The sequence below is a fragment of the Molossus molossus genome, unplaced genomic scaffold (genome assembly GCF_014108415.1).
Source record: "Molossus molossus isolate mMolMol1 unplaced genomic scaffold, mMolMol1.p scaffold_m16_p_1, whole genome shotgun sequence".
NCBI classification, from domain to species: Eukaryota; Metazoa; Chordata; class Mammalia; order Chiroptera; family Molossidae; genus Molossus; species Molossus molossus.
In genome coordinates this window covers 164,907,227-164,929,010 of record NW_023425344.1, presented here as the reverse complement: position 1 = coordinate 164,929,010, position 21,784 = coordinate 164,907,227, and the positions used below count along the sequence as shown (strand labels likewise).

At 37.4% G+C, this 21,784-nt stretch overlaps 1 protein-coding gene and 1 pseudogene across 1 annotated transcript in view; one reads left to right on the top strand and one right to left on the bottom strand.

The window, feature by feature from the left end:
* Window positions 1-21,784, bottom strand: part of NUBPL (nucleotide binding protein like) — a 241,207-nt gene that overhangs the window by 87,145 nt on the left and 132,278 nt on the right. The window lies entirely within an intron of this gene.
* LOC118639777 lies at window positions 2,089-2,841 on the top strand (annotated as a pseudogene).

Genomic DNA, 21,784 nt, shown 5'->3' with positions numbered 1-21,784 from the left:
AAGTCAACTCAAAATGGATTAAAAATTTGACCTGAAATTGTAAAACCAGAAGAAACAGGTAAGCTCCTTTACATTGATTTTGGCAGTGATTTTCTGGATTTAACACCATAATCAAAGGAAACAAAAACAGGAAAAAAAAAAACAAGTGGTCGACAGCAAACTAAAAAGCTTCTGCATAGCAAAGAAAACAATCAACAAAATGAAAAGACAACCTATCGAATGGAAGAAATATTCACAAATCATATATTTGTTAGGGAGTTAATATCCAAAATATATAAAGAACTCATACAACTCAATAGCAAAAAAAAAGGGGGGGGGGGCAGAAGAACTGAAAAGACACTTTCCAAAGACATAAATGGCCAACAGGTACACAAAATGGTGCTCAATATCACTAAATAATCATCAGGGAAACACAAATCAAAACCACAATGAAATATCACTTCATACCTGTTAAACTGTTAGCCTCGAAAAAATAAGAGAGTGAATGAAGAGCAAGGACATGGAGAAAAGAAACCCTTGTGCACTGTTGGCAGGAATGTAAACTGGTAAAGCCATACTGAAGGTTTCGCAAGAAATTAACAATTGAATTACCATATGATCCAGCAATCGCATTTTTTTTTGTATATATCCAAAGAAAATTAAAATATCATATCAAAGAGATATCTGCACTCCATGTTTGTTACAGCATCATTCACAATAACCAAGATATGCACAGACAATAGCATGGAGAAGGCCTGGGGTTGAATGGGGTTGGGTGGAGGGGAGCAGAAAGGGAGAAAATGGGAGACATCTGTAATACTGTCAACAATAAAATTAAATTAAATTTTAAAAAATAACCAAGATATGGAAACAACCTAAATGTCTGTCAAATTATAAATATATAATTTGAAATATTATTCAGCCAAGAAAAGAAAATCCTGCCATTTTCAACATTATGGATGGAACTTAAGAGCATTATGCTAAGTGAATAAGCCAGACAGAAAAAGACAAATACTGTATGGTATCACTTATATGTGGTTTGTTTTTTGTTTTTTAAGCCAAACTCATAGAAACAGAGTAGAAAACTGGGCTGGGATGTGGGGGAAATAGGGAGAGGTTGTTAAAAGGGTACAAACTTTCAGCTATAAGATGAATTAGGTATGAGATCTACTGTAAAACATGGTGATCATGGCTGATAACACTGTGTTATATCATTGAAATTTACTAAGAGATGGGGAAGGCAGAAGGGGGATGAGAGTGGGAAGGAAGGGATCAATGGGGAAAAAGTGGGACATCTGTAATACTTTCAACAATAAAAACTAAAAGATAAACAAAAAATAAAGTTACTAAGACAGTAGAATTTAATTGTTCTCACTAAAAAGTAAAAAACAAAAACTAATTTTCAAAACACTTAGTACAATGTAAAGGCACCTAGAAAAACATCAAATTCACAAAGACAAGAATTTGGTTCACTACACACATATATGCACACTCATAATCCATGCTTTATTCAATTAATTAATAAACAGAAATTATATATCTAAAAACAATGTTATCTCATACTAAAGATGCTCAGTACAAGATTTTTAAAATAAAAAGTAGCTCAAAGTTCAATGTCCTTTAATGAGAGAATGGTTAAATAAAATATCATCAAACACCCTGGCTGGGTGGCTCGCTTGGTTGGAGTGGGTGGTCCTGAACGCCAAAAGGTTGTGGGTTCGATTCCCAGTCAGGGCACATACCTAGGTTGGGGCACATACTGAAGGCAACCAATTGATGTTTCTCTTTCTCCTCTGACCTTTGTCTCTATCTAAAATCAATAAAAACATATCCTTGGGAGAGGATTAAATAAACAAACAAATAAAATAATCATTACTTTAAAAAATATCATCAATCAAACTGAAGGAGCTGCAGTGCACCCAAAGATGAAATTAAGACCCAGCAACTTCTCCTCGCAAGTCTGGGTGGGTCCTGCCTCACCCTATTCCTCCTGGTTGAGATGAGTTCAGCCAAGGGCACTGAAGTCACTTTAGTGCACAAGTATCTGGCTTGAGTGGCAGATCCTGTTCACTTACTGCCAGCATCCTGCACATTCCTGTTTAGGTGTGAACTCCACATCCCAACCTATCAGCAGGGGAGTAGTTAGAGGGTCCTAAGCAGGCCCAGGGCTCAGGTCTCTGCTCTCCCACCCTTGGGATTGCACAGATACCTATAAAGACCAGCAGCAGAGACCTCCCCCAAATCCCCACTCTCAAGAAAACTCACTGGTAAACAGTTGAGTATAGTATTTGAGACTGAAACTCTAAATCAAATCTTCTCCCAGAGCCTGCTCTGCCCTCAGAGTCATAGTCATCTAAATTGTGACTTGCCTCTGGGCACCCAGTTATCCCTTGAGAATCAGATGCTACCTTGGAGTCAGACTGAGCTCCAAGCAGGTGTTTTCCATGGAGCAAACAGAACAGCTCACAAAAACCCTATGGCCAGTCATGGTTCAGAAAAGCTCTGAGAGACCCCAAAACTGTCTGATCTTCAGATTGTAAGCACAACAGATGAACAGCAAATAGCAAGGTACTAGAGAGATCTTCCCTCACCACCCTGCAGGATGACAACTCCCCCAGGATCCTGCTACCACAACAAGGTAAGCAGCCTTCTCCCCTGGGTGAAAATTAGGGAAATGGATGACTTCTAAACACTGAAGGACAAGCATGGGAGCAAGGTCACCAGCATGGCAAGGAAAATTATCACTTTCCCCGAGTAGAGAACCAGTCCGTGTGTGGCCCCAGCACTGGTTTACGAGACCTAGTGATACACTGTGTCCTCTCACCTTTCTCTTGGGATACCACACAAAGGCTAGTTTTCTGACTCCCCCTTAACTAAGATAGGGTATACGTGTAACTTTAAAACTCACTCTAAAGGCGATTCCAAAAGAAAAGTTCCAAAGGTAGAAATTTAAAGGAAATGTCCCTGGAATAAGTATATCATGCTATGTTTATCTCTATATTATTGCCTACAATCTCAAAACTAGTGTTATTTACATGACAAGCCACAATAAACCTGTACTAAATACAGAATAAGTGAAGGAATGAATAAAAACAACAAATAAGCAAATCCACTTAGAATAAAATGTGTCTTTGCAAAGAGCCAAATCTGAGGAAGTTTATGGGTCTGAACACTTAATAGGAGATAGTGAAGAAGAGCAGAGAGTGTCTGGGAATTGAACCCTCAACCTCTTGGTGTATGAAACAACACTCCAACCAAGTAAGCCACCTGGCCAGGGCCTTTTTTTTTTTTTCCCAAAAAATAAATCTCATAATTTTACAGTCACACTGCCTCTATACATTTATCTCTAAAGTATTTCTCAGTTGCTTCCTGATGAAAAATATGTCTCATTATTATTCACATGAGCCAAAAAATGTTTACCAAATTTTCATATTCATAAACACATATCATACAACTTAACCTCTACTTATCTAGATATGAAAAACAGCTTTTAGACAAGATGTGACATGAATTACCCAAAATACAAATATTTTTAAATAAATGCTAAGAAAAAACTTGACATTTTGACATTTTGTGAATTTTTAAAAATCTTTCTGAAGCTTTGCTACAGAGATCATTCTTCCACACATGAGCCTTTGAAAACATTAATAATAAAAATTCCAGCTGAATTTCAAATACTTTTTCTAGGCAACAAGAGTATATATTATTAATATTCCAAATGTAAAAGATTAATCATATTCTTAGCATTCAACAGCTTTAGACATTTAATTGATTCACTTAGCAAACTTACTGAGTATCAACCGTATTTGCCAAGTGTTTGTTTGAGGTACTGAGAATTTAAAGATGAGCAACATAGTCAAGATTTCACTACCACCCCCATGTAACTTATAGTCTTATAGGTGGTAACTGTCAATAAACAAATAAATATAAAAAAAAATGTCAAACCATGGTAAGTGTTTTGATAAAAATAAAACAAGATGAGATGATTGTCACAGCCAGCTCTATTGAGGTGACATTTAAAATTACACTTGAATGTACAGAGTGGGCAGACACTAAACACCTGGGAAAAGAGGGCTTTAAATAGCAGCAAGTTGAAGGGTCCTAAGGAGGGAATGAACTTGGGGTATCTGAGGAAAAGGAAGGAATAAGTGTACTCTTGGCAAGAGTGAGCAAGGTAGAGATGAGGTAGAAGTTTGACTAGGTAGAACCTGATAAAATATAGAGTTTGGATTATAGTCTAAGCAAAATGGCTTTTTGTTTTGTTTTAAATTTAATTATAGAAAATGTAAACATATGTGGGGAAAAAGAGAAAAGAGCAAAATAGATATCCAAATATTATCTTCCAGTTTCAACCATTATCGACTCATGGTCAGTTTTGCTTAATCTGTACTTTCCACTCATTCCCCATCTAACCTGCAGATATAAAAGTATTTTATCTATACACATTTTAGCATGTATCGCTAAAAGATAAGAACTATTTTTGTAACTATAACCACTATCAATATTACCACCAATACACCAAAATTTTCAATAACAATTTATTAAAATTATCAATTATATATCCAATGTTCAAATTTCCATGTGTGATTTTTTAAAAGCTTATTGGTTCAAATTAGAATCCAAATCAAGTCCAGACATTGCAATTAATAAATTTCTTAGTCTTTTTAATCTACAGATTATTGTTCCTTCAATTTTTCCCCTTGCAACTTATTTGTTGAAAAACTGGGTTATTTGTCCTATAGGACTTTCCACATTCTGTATTTCCTGACTGCATCCTCTTAGTGTCACTTAACACATTCCTCTGTCTCCCAAATTTCCTATAAATTGGTAGTTAGATTTAATAAGATTCAGGTTCAAATTTCTAGCAAGAATACCCCATAGTTTATGTTATATACTCTAATCAGGAGGTAATGTGCAATGTTCTCTCTCTCTCTCTAATAATTACTACCTTAGATCTATTAAATACTTCATTAGGAATAGTAAAACGTTGAAATTATAATTCTGTTATTCTTTCTTTAACAGCTGAAATACTTTTTTTTTTTTTATCCTCACCTAAGGACATTTTTCCATTTTTTGTTCAGATAGAGCAGGAGGAGAGAGAGGAAGAGAGAGAGAGAGAAACATCGATGTGAAGGGACACATCGAGTGGCTGCCACCCGCACGACCAACCAGGGCCGGGGACAAACTGCAACCGAGGTATGTGCCCTTAGCGGGAACCGAACCCGGGTCTCTCTGTACCGCAAGCCGACACTCCAACCGCTGAGCCAAACCGGCCAGGGCTGAAATACTTCTATAAAGAAAAAATTTCCTTCACCATCTATGTGGTTAACAGTATAAAAAAGAAAAAAGTTGTCTGCCTAGGATGGATGTTTTAAGCAGGATTAAAGATCATTCAGACTATTGTTTGGAGAATAGAGTGATATGTAAGAAAGCAAGCGTGAAATCAGAGATACCTCTTAGGAAGCTGTTGTAGTAATCTAAGTAAATGATGATGGGTAAGAGAAAATGAAGAGAAGTAGACAGATATAAGATCTTGTGAATGTAAAGCCTAGAGGACTTGCTGATAGACTGCATATATAGGGTAAGGAAAAGAAAGAAATCAAGAATGTGTCCTAGATTTTTCAGCCTGAGCAATCAAGTTTATGGAAACCAATAAGGGAGGAGCAGATTTAGAGGGGAAAAATCATCGAGATAATAATGTGAATAAAATTAAATCAATATTTACCAAATCTTTATTACTGTTTTTCTTTTTCTTTACCTGACTGAAAATAATTAAAAATCTCAGGAAGTAGAAATAAACACTTTTTGTGTTTTCTCTATAAGTGCTTTTTGCTAAAATAAATATAACACCATATAAGATAAAATCCTACTTTTTATCTTAGATAATTCATTTTCTTACCTTTCCTGCCATGTACTATATTAACAAAGGATAAGCTAGGTAAAAATGTTAAAGGATAGTAATAAACATTATCTTAATTCAGACTGATCACCAATCTCTCATATCAGATCTCCTAAATACAAAGGATATACAAATAGCCAGGATATAGAAAAAGGAGAAACAGAGCTCAGAAACATTAACCAGTTCATTAGAATTAACCAAATAATCTTGGGGGAAAAACTCCAATTTATTTTTTTAAAAGCTAATTTTTCATTCTCCCATTTCTAAGTGAATAATAATAATTCAAATTGTCCTTGCCTTCCCCTACACAGCAGATGACATGATATTGTACAAAGAAAACCCTAAAGACCCCACCAAAAAATATTACTAAATTTAATAAATGAATTCAACAACATAGCAGGATACAAAATTAACATCTAGAAATCAATGGTATTTTTATATACCAATAATGAACTCTCAGAAAGAGAAACTAAAAAAAGAATCCCATTTATCACTGCAATAACAAAAATAAGATACTTAGGAATAAACTTAACCAAAGAGGTAAAAAACCTGTTTTCAGAAAACTAAAGGGGGTTGAAAAAGAGATAGAGGAAGATATAAACAAGTGGAAGAATATTACCATATTCATGGATTGGAAGAATTAATGTTACTAAAATGTCCATACTACCCAAAGCAATCTATAAATTCAATCAATCCCTATTAAAATACTAATGGCTTATTTCACAGATCAAGAATAATTCTCCAATAGTTTATATAGAACCAAAAAACACCCTGAATAGATGCAGCAATCTTGAAAAAGAAGAGCAAAGTAGGAGGGATCACAATACCAGACATATGGTTATACTACAAAGCCACTGTAATCAAAACAGTCTGGTACTGGCACAAGAACAGGCATAGAGATCAATGGAACAAAACAGAGAACCCAGAATGTGACCCAAGCCATTATGCTCAATTAATATTTGACAAAGGAGGCAAGAGCACACAATGGAATTAAGACAGTCTCCAATAAATGCTGTTGGTAAAACTGGACAGGGACTTGGAAAGAAAGAAAGGAAAGAGAAAGAAAGAAAGGAAGGAAGGAAGGAAGGAAGGAAGGAAGGAAGGAAGGAAGGAAGGAAGGAAGGAAGGAAGGAAGGAAGGAAGGAAGGAAGGAAGGAAGGAAGGAAGGAAGGAAGGAAGGAAGGAAGGGAGAGAAAGAAAGAAACTATACCACCAACTTACACCATACACAAGAATAAACTCAAAATGGCTTAAAATACTTAAATAGAAGTCATGAAACCATAAAAGTCCTAGAAGAAAATGTAGGCAGCAAAATCTCAGACATCTCACCTAGCAGAATTTTGACCAATACTTTACCTAGGGCAAGAGAAACAAAGGAAAAAATAAACAAATGGGACTACATCAAACTAAAAAGCTTCTGCATAGCAAAAGAAACCAGCATCAAAATAAAAAGGGAACCCACTGTATGGGAGAACATATTTGCCAATGATACATCAGATAAGGGGTTAATTTCCAAAATATATCAAGTACTCAAACAACTCAACAAAAAGAAGACAAACAATCCAATTAAAAAATGGGCAGAGGACCTGAATACACACTTCTCCAAACAGGACATACAAATGGCCAAGAGACATATAAAAAAAGCTCATCATCACTAATCATCAGAGAGATGCAAATTAAAACGACAATGAGATACCACCTCACACCTACCGGAATGGCTACCATCAATAAGTCAACAAACAAGTACTGGAGAGGATGTGGGAAAAAGGGCACCCTAGTATGCTGCTGGTGGGAACGCAGACTGATGCAGCCACTATGGAAAACCATATGGAGTTTCCTCAAAAAATTAAAAATGGAACTGCCATTTTACCCAGTGATTCCACTGATAGGAATATATCCTAAGAAGCCTGGAACACCAATCAGAAAGAATATATGTACCCCTATGTCCATAGCAGCACTATTTACAATAGCTAAGATCTGGAAACAGCCCAAGTGTCCATTAGTAGATTAGTGGATAACAAAACTATGGTACAACCCTGGTTGCTTTGGTTCAGCGGTTAGCGTGTCAAACCGTGAACCGAAGAGTCATGGGTTCAATTCCAGTCAAGGGCACGTACCTTGGTTTTGGTTCATCCCTGGCCCTGATCCGGGTCGTGAGAGAGGCAACTAATCAATGTGTCTCTCTCACATTAATATTTGTCTCTTCCTCCTCTCCCCGCCACACTGTCTGAAGATAAATGGAAAAATATCCTCAGGTGAGAATTAAAAAAAAAAAAAAAAAAAGCTATTGTACATTTACACAATGAAATACTATGCAGCTCTAAAAAAAGAAACATCTCTTACCCTTTGAGACAGCATGGAGGTTACCTGGAGAGTACTATGCTAAGCAAAATAAGCCGTCAGAGAAAGGTATTACATAATCTCACTTAAATGTGGAATCTACTGAACAAATTAAACGGATGAACAAAATAGATCCAGAGACATGGAAGTAGGGGACAGACTAACGAACCTCAGAGGAAAGAGGGAGAGGGACAGAAAGAGATAAACCAAAGAACTTATATTCATATATGCAGAACCAGTGGACACAGACAATAGTGAAGTAAGGGCAGGGGGCAGGGTGGGAGAGGGGACATCTATAATACTTTCAACAATAAAGATAAATGAAAAAAAAGAACTGATTGCAAAGAACAACAGAAAAAAAAACAACGAATGGAGATATAAAGGAACATACTGGATTGTCATGGCAAGGTGGTTTTAGCTATTACATCTGGAGCAGTGGTCAGATTAAGAAACTTTTTGGTATTCATTTTTTAAAAAGAGGGTATTTAGCATGAAAGAGGGTATAGAATTTGAAGATTTGTTTTTGCTTTCATTGACCCTATCTGACATAAAGGGTTCTCTCTGGCACTGAATTTATGGAATAAAACTTCTCTGTGCTCTACATCATTACAATCTGAAAATATGTCCAAAGTATAGGGACAGGCTAGCTCTGCACTAGCAGAGAAAGCTTTCACTAAAGTGGCAGTGCCACTTAATCCTTGTTAAGGTAGCTCCCATGGACCTGTGTCCTTGTATAGAATCTTAGGGCCTCAACAAAGAATCTACAGCAATGTACTCTGCAGACCATCAAGCTAGGCCTGGGACCCTCTGAATATGTAGTATTGGGTGACATGCTCCTCTGTGCTGAAACATGTTAGTGTCTGACTGAATGAGATATAATCTGTGCACTCAAACTGAGGCACTATGAGTGAGAAGGAATCTATTGTCAAGCTCCACAGATACTGCTTCCATCAGAGAAAAAAAAAAAATTCCCCCTGAACCAAAAAAAAAAGTCCCTCCTTCCATTTTTTACAGGAAATTCAGCTCCATTCTAACCTTATGGGACCACCATTGTATATGCAGTTTATCATTGACTGAAACTGTTATGTGGCACACGACTGTAAAGCTTTGAGAGAGGGACATGAAATATACATAGAATAGTTACATGAGTCACCCAGAGTCTAATCTAACTAACTACTTATGAAATTGAGAAAACTGAAGGAGGAAAAAGTAGCGTGAAGTCAGCATAAATATTAACAGAACTAGAACCTGGATTCAGCTTCCTTTCAACACAAAGATCTAGAACTGTGGAGTCAGCAGAATTCGAAATCCCATTCTTAGCTCACAAATTTGACTGAGTTATGGATAAAATTCTGAATAAATTCTGGGGTTGTTCTTTTCTGAGGAAGGCTAGAAAAGGAGGAGTGTTATTCCTGAGTATTATCTGCAACAGTGAATAGTTGTCACAGTGCTATTTGACCATGGACTTGCAGAACACAGGGCAATTACAGAAAATCGGCCTCTCGGCTGCCCAGTTATCAGCTGGCATTTGACAGCAGTCTATGAGCTTCTCATGAATAAAGGGTTCTTTGTATCCATTCGTGGCACCCACCTTGGGTCTGGCAAATGTCACTTAGCAAATATTTTAATTATATGATTGAATGTAAGAAGGGAGAAATTATTTTAAAAAATTTTAGTAATCTATGGACAAAGTTAAGTAAGTAAAAAGTAACATTAACAACAGTATCCATTTTAGAAGTGATAAAACCCAGAGACACACAAAAAAGTAATGAGTCTAAGTCACATTTATGTCAGCAAAGAATGGAATTTGGAATTCAAACTGGCTCTCCTCATTTCTAGTTCTTTGCATTGAATGTCTGTCTCTCACCCTCTTCTTTGCATTTTCCACTCTTTAACATTCCACATTGCACTATGAATTGTTTCTTCTAACCTATGTTTTGGTTCACTAATTCTATTTTCATTTGTATTGCCTGTGTGTTGGACAAGGTATTTGAAAAAACAAACTTATGCATTGGATGATAGCACCCTCCTCCATAGAGAACTTTTATTGTTTTTTTTTAGAGCTACCAATCCAAAAGCATCTTAATCCAAGTTCTAGACTTAAAATCCTCTGATCTAGCAATGATGGGAAGCAGTGCAGTAAATTTTTAAAAGAGCTAAGCTAACATCAGTTCACTCCTACTCTCAGGGCTCACTATTTTGTGGGTTTCCAGCCCAGAGTAAAGGGCAAACTATTTTTGGCAGACTCCAGGTTTTGACTTATACTCTACCCCTCAGTCTTATGAGGCATCTGAAAGCAGAACTCAGCTTCAAAGCTGGTAGGATATGATAAACAAAAATTCTAAGAACAAAAGTAGTTTTGAGAAAATGGGCTCATTTCTATGAGTTCAATTCTTTTCCCAGATGCTTCTAAGAATTAGTGTTTTATATTTTATCCAGCTTCTATAGTTATCCTTTGCAGGAATATTGGTTCAAATTACCTAGATTACACATTATATAAACAGAATCTTGTTTGTTCTAAATCATTAAATCTGTAAACTGGGAATAAAAGGAAATGTCCTTAATTTACCAAAAGGGTCTATAGAAATACACAGCAAATATCATACTGTGAAAGAGAAGAAACACTGCCATCAATGTCATATATGAGATAAGGATGCTTACTAGCACTATTCCTATTTAAAATTCAACTGGTGATGCTAGACACTGCAATAAGAAAAGTAAAACAATTGAGAGGTATAAACACTATAAAAGAAAGGACCACCTACCGAGAAATTCTATTGAAAAGCTATTGGAATAAATAACACTGTTAAGATGGCCAAAGATAAGAAAAACACACAAAAATCAAGTTCCTAAGATAACAGCAATTACTAATTTAAAAAGAAAGAGAGAGAGAGAGAGATGAAAGAAGGAAGGGAGGGAGGGAGGGAGGGAGGGAGGGAGGGAGGGAGGGAGGGAGGGAGGGAGGGAATATGCAAAAAGACTCCATTAATGTGGAACTAATAAGAGTTTAGATGTAGCTAAAGTAATATGATGTTTTAATCTTTGTGTTCCACTAAACATAGAACACATAGATTTAAATGTAGGTTTCTGTGTTGTATAGATCATTTATAAAAGGGCAAGTCTTTGGAATATTATTAAATTGATCAAAGTAAGTGCTATTTACTTTGTGTTTACTTACTTACACATTGTCTAACTCCCTTACTAGATTATACAGAAGGATAGAGACTATGCCTGTTTTATTTATCATTACATCTTCTGCATAGAGTATATAGGAGGTAAGATATACATATTTGTTATAATTATAAGTAAATGAACTTATTCAACTTCTGATCCTTATATTCCTTAATGCTTTCCATTTTGAATAAAGTTCTATATTAATTAAAGTTCACCTTTTATACAGGTAATCAGTTTCATAAAAGCACTCAAAATCTCAAGTATAAAATAAGTTAACAGCTCTGGCTTTCAAGTGGTTTTAAAAGTAATTTGAAAAATGACATAATAGATTAATCTATTGATAGCAACAAAAACATCTCACAAAAAAAGAAGGGGCACCAATCAACTGGGTTAGTGACTGCAAAATAATACCACCCCAGGAGGGACAAGAAAGTAAGAACCCCAACTCTTGATCACTAGATAGTAATCTACTTTCTCCAGAATCTCATTATAGCTAATGCTTTTTAATGTTTCTCTGTTCACAGCAAACCTGGATCTGATTTCCTATAGGCTTTATAAAGGCACTTTCGTGTTCTAAGGTGTTTCGTCTACTCAGTATATACTTTTCAAATAAATTTATCAAAAATTTTATAACAGGACACAGGAAAAGAAACAAGCCTATATAAGTGGCTGTCAGTTTCCATTTCCTCACTTGGGTTTAAGGAGAATAAATAAATATCAAGTAAAAAGCACCTAAATCCACTAAAAATATGAGTGTTTTAAATGCTGTGACACAAATACTGGCTTCAATTTTTCCATTTATAATATAACAAAACTTGAATTTCAGCTGACAACTTCTAAACTAGGTTTTAGCCCAAAGCAATTTAGAAATAGACAAGTCAGAAACTCCTTAAAAATAAATTAGGGATTATAATGGAAATGCTGACAGATGCTGCTTTATAATACTGCCTGGTAAGGCTATTATATTTTAGAAATGACTACATCACAATATGTATGCAAGTTCTGTATATTAAAATGCAACAATGCCTAGCTTATAATTAAATTATGACCATGAATAATAGTTCAGTAAAATGTTATAAAGAAAGTGTGATGTGACAAGAAAATATGCTGAGTTAAAATATAATGCAAGCAAGGATTTATTAGAACTTGCCATTTAGAAAATTTAATGAGGAAATTCAACATAAATACTAGGGAAAGAAATCAAAAAGTACAAACTCAGCCCTGGCCGGTTTGGTTCAGTGGTTAAAGCATCAGCCTGTGGACCAGGGCGTCCCAGGTTTGATTCCAGCCAAGGACACGTACCTTGGTTGTGGTTCATCCCCGGCCCTGGTTGGGGTCATGTGGGTGGCAACCAATCAATGTGTCTCTGTCACACTGATGTCTCTCTCTCTCTCTCTCTCTCTCTCTCTCTCTCTCTCCCCCCCTCCCACTCCCTCCCTCCCACTCTGTCTGAAGATAAATGTAAAAATTATCCTTGGGTGAAGATTAAAAAAGAAAAAAAAGAAGTACAAACTCAGTACAACCTAAAAATAATTGACTTCCAATGTGACAGGTGTATACTATAATTACTTATGAAACCATATCTGTCATGAGATGATCATATTCCTAAACTAAGACCAAAATATAAAATTTAATACATACATAATGTCTTTAAGAATTCTTAGTAACCTGCTTCTAGAATCCTTGATCAATTGCTCAGACTTCCGCTGCTGTGACCTTTCATGTAATTACACCTCATGCTGTCTTTGTCTTTGATAGTTACAAGCCATCATTTCCATCAACCCCTGCTTTTGAACTCTCCATACCTGTATTGCAACATATAATGGTTGTCAAAGCAATTTGGAGCTAAAAACCCCAGCATAAACAATTCTACCACCATCAAATAAATAAATAAATAAATAAGGTAAGCCTTCATTTACTGAGGAGCTAAAATGAAGACTCAACCTCATGTTTCAAAGTGAAGTTAGACATAACAGTCTGAGGAATGGGGTAGTCCCAGAGACGCGGAAGTAGGGTACAGACTGACAATCCCCTAAAGAGGAGGGGGGAGGGAGATAAACCACAGAACTTATATGCACGTATGCATGAACAGTGGACATGGACAACAAACTGGGGAAAGGGCAGGGAGGGAGGGGGAGGGGAGGATCAGTGGGGGGAAAAAGGAGAAACACCTGTAACAAAAATTAATTAATAAAAATAAATAAATAAATAAATAAATAAATAAATAAATAAATAAATAAACTACCGCTATTCACCCCCCAAAAAAACAAACAAAAACAAAGTGAAGTTAGAAACCTAAGCGTATTTCACAGATGACTTTATTATAAGGGCTATATGCAGGCCTCAACATACATCTCGTACATCAGTGCATAGTTCATCCTAAAACAAATTATTTATAATGTGCTTTCTTAAATGACACCATTTTCTCTCATTTCATCTAATAAAAATACTGGATTTGTCTATTTCAAACAATGTGCTCTAGTGGGTTATTCACTAACTCAGTGGGACAATTTGCTCCCTAAGGACATTTGGCAACGTCTGGAGACATTTTTCATTATCATGAGTGAGGAGAAGAATGTTACTAGCATCTAATGAGTATTTAGTAGCCAGAGATGCTGCTAAAAATCCTACAATGTACAGAACAGTCCCTCCCAAAACAATCATCAGGCCCAAAATATCAGTAGTGCCACTGCTGAGAAACCTTCCACTAACTCCTCTGTTTTCTTACCAAGCAGTAATTGCCCTAGTTTCCCTTATCTTTAACTCAAACACTCAAACCATCAACCAAAAGTCAGAACTGAAGGCAAAGAGGAGGAATGAAGTATGCAGATGACCTGCAGGAAGAACTGATTAATTCATTCATTCAACAAATGTATCAAATACAGTACTAGGCACTGGGGATACTGTGGTACCCAAGAAAGACACAATGTCTGCTTTCATGAAGCTTATATTCTAATAATTATTCTCAGGCTGAAGAAATCTTCAAACTAAATTAAAAAACCTTCAAAGCCTGACATATTCTGAAAAAATGGACATAGCTATGCACACACTTCCCCATGATAGAGCAATCATTCTATTTTGGGAAATGTCTTTATTTTAATGAGCTAAAATAACCTTCCCTGTAGTTTTTATCCTCTGATCATAGTTCTGCTCTCTTGAGTCATAAAGAACAGATCCCTGTTCCAGATGACAGCCCTTTACACATTTAAAGACAGCTACTATACATCTCTGAATTTTGTCTCCTAAAAGCTAAAACAAGTCTACCAGTGCCTCTTACAACTCTTCTTAAAACATAATCCTTAAGACTGTAAGGAAATGAGTAAAAATACTAAAGTTTTATAAGAATTTAGGCTATGAATTAGTAATTGCTCTATTTTCTTGAACTATCCTTCCCAAATCCACAATATTGATTTTAATAAGAAAGAATCTAACATTTACTAACCCTTATATATAAAGCAATATCATTGACAGTTTAGATGTATTATCATATTTAATTGCCATAACAGTGCAATGAAGTAGCTAATACTTTTACTGTGGACATGAAGATATCAAGAGCAGAAAAATTAAAGGAATTTTTTCAAAGATCACATTCTTTTCCTAAGTTCATGCTCTTTTCACTTTATCGTGTTACCTAAAAATGGTGCTGGTTTTCACATTTTAATTCAATTATTAAGCTTTCATTATTTTCATGAACCAGTGTTATAATGAAGCTAAATCTGAGAGTAGTTTTTGGTTGCATAAAGAAGAATACTGTTCTAATATAAAAACATTCTAAACCAAGTGCGTTTTAATAAGAATGTACATATTTGTGCCCTACCCACAAAGCTCTCCATACAGATACACTGAATTGTTTCATTAACAAATTCTATGTAATTATGCTTTCACAAGTTGCAATTTAATAAGAAAATAATCTAAGAAAGACAACATCTGTTTGAAATTTATATACATATTAACTATACTGGAATAGTATACAATGCCAAAAACTCTTAAAACTCATTCATGGGAGTCAGGCAGTATAACATAATTAATAAAAAGACTAGATTTGTAGCACTGCACAGCATCTTAACCTCTCTAGCCTCTGTGTTCTAACCGAAAAATAGAGAAAATAATAGAACCTATCTCACAGGGCTTTTGGAGTACCAGTAACAAGTTCTTAATTGGTCCCCCTTCTTCCATTCTTCTTGCCCTTCCTTCCCATTCCACATACTTCTATTATCTACACAAATCACCAAATTGGTCCTTTTAAAACACAAACCAGGTCCTGGCCAGTTTGGCTCAGTGGTAGAGTGTCGTCCTGAGGACCAATGAGTCGAGGGTTCAACTCTGGCCAAAAGCATGTACCTCAGTTGTGGCCCTGGTTGGTGTCCTGCAAGACGCAACCAGTTGATGTTTCTCTCTCTCTCCTCCTCTCTCCCTCCCACTCTATCTGAGGATAAATGGAAAAATATCCTCAGGTGAGGATTAAAAATAAAATAAAATAAAATAAAATGCAGATCATGTTACTGCACTACTCAAAAACCTCCAACAGCTTTCGTCATCTATGGAATAAAACCCCAAATCCTGCCCTGGCCGGTTTGGCTCAGTGGTTAGAGCGTCAGCCCATGGACCAGAGAGACCTGGTTTGGTTCCCACTAAGGGCACATACCTTGGTTGCAGTTTGTCCTGGCCCCAGTTGGGATCGTGTGGGTGGCAGCCACTCGATGTGTCTCTCACAATGATGTTTCTCTCTCTCTCTGATAAACGCAAAAATGTCCTCGGGTGAAGATAAAAAATAAAAAGAAATCCTACTATAGCCTATAAGATCCTAGATGATCTAGCCCCTGGCTTCCCTGCTCACTTTTTGTACTCGCTCCCTCCACTTAGAACGTTCTTCCCGCAAATACCTGGATGGCTGGCTCTCTTCCCTTCCATTCAAGCCTGCTTTAAATATCACCTCAGATAAGCTTTCCCTGATCATTCTCTGTTATCTTCTCTTTCCTCACTGTAGTGTGTAGATTTTTAAATGCTGATGGTGGTTTTGAGGAGTTTCTGAAAACTAGAGAGCCAGAGCCAGAGAGAGAGAACCAGCAGTATAAGGTGATAATTGCAATTCATAAAGTAATTAAGTGCCTCAGAAAGGCTTCTGGAATTCTACTTCTTACAGAACTTATGTTTTTTCCTTTAACCTGACCTGGGTAGGTCCCATTAACCAAGGTGCAGCACCAGGCCATAGCAGTCAATTTGTTAACATTTAGCAGTCAAAATGTTAACAGTGGGATGTTATAATTTCCTTCTTTAATATTTTTTCAAGATGTTGGTTTTCCTTAAAACCAAAAACCAAGATATACTCTGGCCGTGAACAGTTACAGAATACATGAATCTCCAAAGCTACCCCAGAGGCACCGAGTGTATTAACAATTCAAATGAGGTTAGAGGAGAGGCAGCTGAAGTGTAACCAAAAGAGCTCCTTCCCAGCTATATGTGACCTTATGAAAGCTACTTAGCTTCTCTTTGCTTCTATTTCCTTATCTACAAGACAGGAACAAAAATTACTCTACCACATAAAAATAGTAAGAAAATGAAATAAAGTTAAGAAGGTAAGAATTCCAGGCATAGCCCTGTCCAGTTTGGCTCAGTGATTAGAGCACTCGGGGTCATGCAGGAGGCAACCAACTGATGTGTCTCTCTCACATCTCCATTCCTCCCTCCCTCCCTCCCTCCCTCCCTCTCTCCCTCCCTATCCTTGAATGAGAATTAAGAAAAGAATTCCAGGCACAAAATAAACTACCTTAAATGTCTGCTCTCTCAGCTCATGAAATAAAAACTCAAGCAATTGTGTGGAATCCACTGGAAATGCTTTGTACTTTTGTGTAATGTCCACAATATCTGGCATAGATTCAGTAAATGTTGGGCTTACGTTAAATTTTGTAGAAGAAACACACATTATTGCAAATGTTCAGATGGTAAAAGGATCAGAGAAACTGAGCACTTTGTTTAAGGCTTTTGTGAGTCACTAACAAAGTAAAACTAACTACATATTTGACAAAGGGGAGTCAGTATTTCTCTAGACTTGAAAGACCTCCTAACATTGTCATTATTCATATGACTCCCCAAAACTCATGTCACTCTTTACTCATTTGTTCATCAGTCAACATATTTTGAAATTCAACTACATGCCACACTATTCTAGGTGTTAGAGATGAAAAGAACAAGGCTTGGTCCCTCAGCTACCCATAAAGGAATTCAAGGGCTTTTTAAAATAATTAATCTTAAGGATTATGGAAGCTCTAAGGAGGAAATCAATTATTCTAGAAAAGGCTTTACAGCAGTACTGTCTAGTTGAAGCTCCTGCAATGATGAAAGTGTTCACAATAACCACTACCCACACATGGTTATTGAGTACTTATAATATGGCTAATTTGACTGAGGAACTGAATTTCAAAGTTTGATTAATTTTAATTCTAATAGCCACATGTAGTTAGTATAGTTACTGTACTGGACAGCAGAATTGTACAGGACAGGCAGTATTTGAGCTGAAGTCTTGAAGAAGGGAGTAAGGAATTAAAGGGGGTGGAGAATAGTACATTCTAGGCACTGGAGAGGGCACAACATGAAGGGCTGTGAGGATACCTTCATGTGTTCAGGGAAGGCTGCCTGGGATATGTGGAATGTGGAAAGAAGAAGAGAGAAATGGGGTTAACTGGGTTAGAGAGGGCCAAAATATGAATGTCCTTGAATATCAGGCTAAGGATTAAAACTTTACACAGTGGACAATGGGAAAACACCAAAGACTTTAAAGCCAGAAAATATATGAGCATATCCATTCTTTAGCAAGACAGGTAGACCACAAAATGATTGCTCCGCTGAAAGAAGAGACCAGAGGTAGGAAGACCAGCTATATATGGAACTGCTGCAGTACTCCTAGTCAGACTCAGACTACTGCGATCAAAATGAAAATAGAGATGAAGCGCGAATTCAAGGGACATTTTAGAGCTAAAATTATTGGGATGTGGTTGACAACCATAAATCAAAGTAAATACTACTGAGGTACCAGCCTCAGATAATTTGGACACTTCCTGATAGTGCAGGGGCTCACATTAAGAATAGAGCAACAACTGTTTAACAATTATTCCCCTTACTAACTATAGATAAGAGGTTTTCTTACAGACCCTGAGAAATTGAAGGATGAAACAAGGCTGTAAAAAAGACACCTCAGAGCCTGGATGGGTCCATTACCCAAAAAAGAAATACATTTTCAGAACAGACCAAGGACAGGATATGCATTGATTTGCTTGCTGTGTCCAACCCTGACCCTCTCTGGGAGTTTGCCTCAGGAACACTGACTATTCTCTGGTTCCAGGGACAGACTGAGGTGTTTGTAACATCACAGAAGATTAGCCACCTTGTTACTGAACTTTGAGCTCCTGAAGGCCAGAATGCAGACTACCCTCCCCTTTCCTTGTTACACTTGAGTCACAGTTCCATATAGCTTTCTCCTTCACCCATACGTATATAATCAGCCAACTGGAAAGGGGGGTCAGAGCAGAATTTCCAGGGTGACCGACTGCTCTCCCCATACTGCCAGCATTATAGGAATAAATACTCATATATGATTCAACCTGGTCTCTGCTTAATTTGGTTCAAGTAGTAACAGGCAGCCTCAATCCTGTTGTGTTTGGTATCATTTCTACACTGACTGAAGGAATAAAGAAAGCTTATAGGCTCCTGCACAAAGCTGTAAAGAAATCTAAATATCTATTAAAAGCTTAAAAGTGGACTTCCGGTCAAGATGGCACCACAGGTAACCGTGGTATCGCGTCCTTCCACAACCACATCACAGTAACAACTAAACTACAGAACAACCATCACTCAAAACCACCTGAAATCAAGCTGAATGGAAGTCCTACAACTACGGAATTAAAGCAGCAGCCGCATACAGACTGGTGCGAGGGGCGGAGGCGCGAGGGGCGGAGGCGCGAGGGGCGGGTCCCACACCCACGTGTGGCGGATAAAAATCAAGAGGACACCTCGGCTGGGAAGGTCCTTCCTGAGGACTAAGGGGTCTCCATCCCACTCCAGGCACCCCACTCAGGGTTCCAGTGCGAGGAAGAGAATCCCCATACCTTCTGGCTGGAAAAACCAGTGGGAACTGAGGCTGAGAGGCTGAGGCGGCTGGAGCCCCAGGCAGCTCCTTAAAGGGGCCGCGCACGGACTTATCAGACTCACTCTCTCTAAGCTTGAAGGGGATGCAGCTAGAGGGGCGCCAGAGACATACAGGGAAGAACTGAGTTGTTTCGCACTGGAGCAAGGGCTGGAGAGGGGGCTTTCTCCGGGATAAACGTGCTGTCAGAGGCCTTTGTTCCTTTGGTGAGCCCTTCCCTGGGGCGGCAGACAGTTGCTATATCTGGGACTCCAGCAATCTGGCTCTCACTGGTTGCCCCACCCTGGTGATTCCTGGAGGCCCCGCCCCACCCAACTTTCAGGCCCACCCAACCTGTTGCCAGTTGCTTAACCATAGGATTGGCCTGTCTTGGATCCTGCTTCAGGTTTTCCTAAATTCTTTCAAACAAGCAGCATCTGGTCTCAGATACCCCATACCACTCGTTAAGTAATACACAGAAACAAACACAGGGAGGCAGCCAAAATGAGGAGACAAAGAAACAGCCCAAATGAAAGAACAGAACAAAACCCCAAGAAAAGAACTAAGTGAAATGGAGAAAAGCAACCTAACAAATGCTGAGTTCAAAATACTGCTTTTAAGGATGCTCAGTGAACTTAGTGAGGGCCTCAAGAGCATAAAAAAGGACCAGTCAGAAATGATGGATGCACAGTCAGAAATGAAGGAGGCATTAACTGAAATAAAGAATAATTTATACAGATTCAATAGTACAGTACATAAATCCAAAAAGCAAACCACGGATTTGGAATATAAGGAAGCAAAAAACGCCCAATCAGAACAGCAAAAAGAAAAAGAATCCAAAAAAATGAGGATAATGTAAAGAGCCTCTGGGACAACTTCAAGCATGCCAACATTCGCATCTTGGGGGTGCCAGAAGGAGAAGAGAGAAAACAAGAAATTGAAAACCTGTTTGAAACAATAATGGCAGAAAACTTCCCTAACTTGGTGAAGGAAACAGACATACAAGTCTAGGAAGCACAGAGAGTCCCAAACAAGATGAACCCCAACAGACCCACACCGAGACACATCATCATCAAAATGCAAAAGGTTCAAGACAAAGAGAGAATCTTAAAAGCAGCAAGAGAAAAGCAGTTAGTTACCCACAAGGGAGTTCTCATAAGACTGTCAGCTGATTTCTCAAAAGAAACTTTGCAGGCCAGAAGGGAGTGGCAAGAAATATCCAGAGTGATGAAAAGCAAGAACCTACAACCAAGATTACTCTATCCTGCAGAGCTGTCATTTAGAATCGATGGCCATATAAAGAGTTTCCCAGACAAGAAAAAGCTAAAGAGTTCATCACCACAAAACCGTTATTATATGAAATGAAGGGTCTTTTTGAAGAAAAAGATAAAATGTATGAACAAACAAAATGACAATGAATACATATCTATCAACAATGGAATCTACAAACAAAACAAACAGGCAGAACAGAAACATTCTCATAGATATAGAGAACATTTTGTTGGTTGCCAGATGGGAGGGGGTTGGGGGAATGGGTGAAAAAGGTGAAGGGATTAAGAAGTACAAATTCACTGCTAGACTGACAAACCTCAAAAGGAAAGGGGTTGGGGGGTGGGAAGAAATAAACCAAAGAACTTATATGCATAACCGATGGACACAGATAACAGTGTAGAAAAAGGCGGGAGGGGGGGCGGGAGTGGGGAGGAGGGGGTCAATGGGGGAAAAATGAGGAACATCTGTAATACATTCAACAATGAAGATTAAAAATAAATAAATGCTCTATAAACCCTTTTTAAAAAGATTAAAAGTGAAATAAATTATAGAATCATTTAAGACAGCATATTACATATTTATTAAAGTCATGTTTAAAGACTATATAAGAATAAAATATTCATAATATGGTAAATGAAATAAGTCAGCTACAAAGCAGAACTTACAGCATTATCTCTGTTTTGTTTTATATACTGGTAGAATTTTTGAAATTAAAGGAAATGCCAAAAAGTCAACAGTGGCTTACTTTGACAGGGTGGTAATGAGCCATTATAATTTCTTTCTTGAATATTTTTTTCTGATTGTCTAATTATACTACTACTATAGAATGTTTTTTATTTAAAAGTAAACTTTTATTCTAAAGCACTGTACCTTAAAGCACTGGGTTCCGCAGCTGTGTCACAAACAGAGGGGCTACGACATGACCAGAAAGAAGAGACCAGAGGTAGGAAGACCAGGTCTACCGCAGGTTTGTTATGGGAAACTAAATTCACAGCAAATTG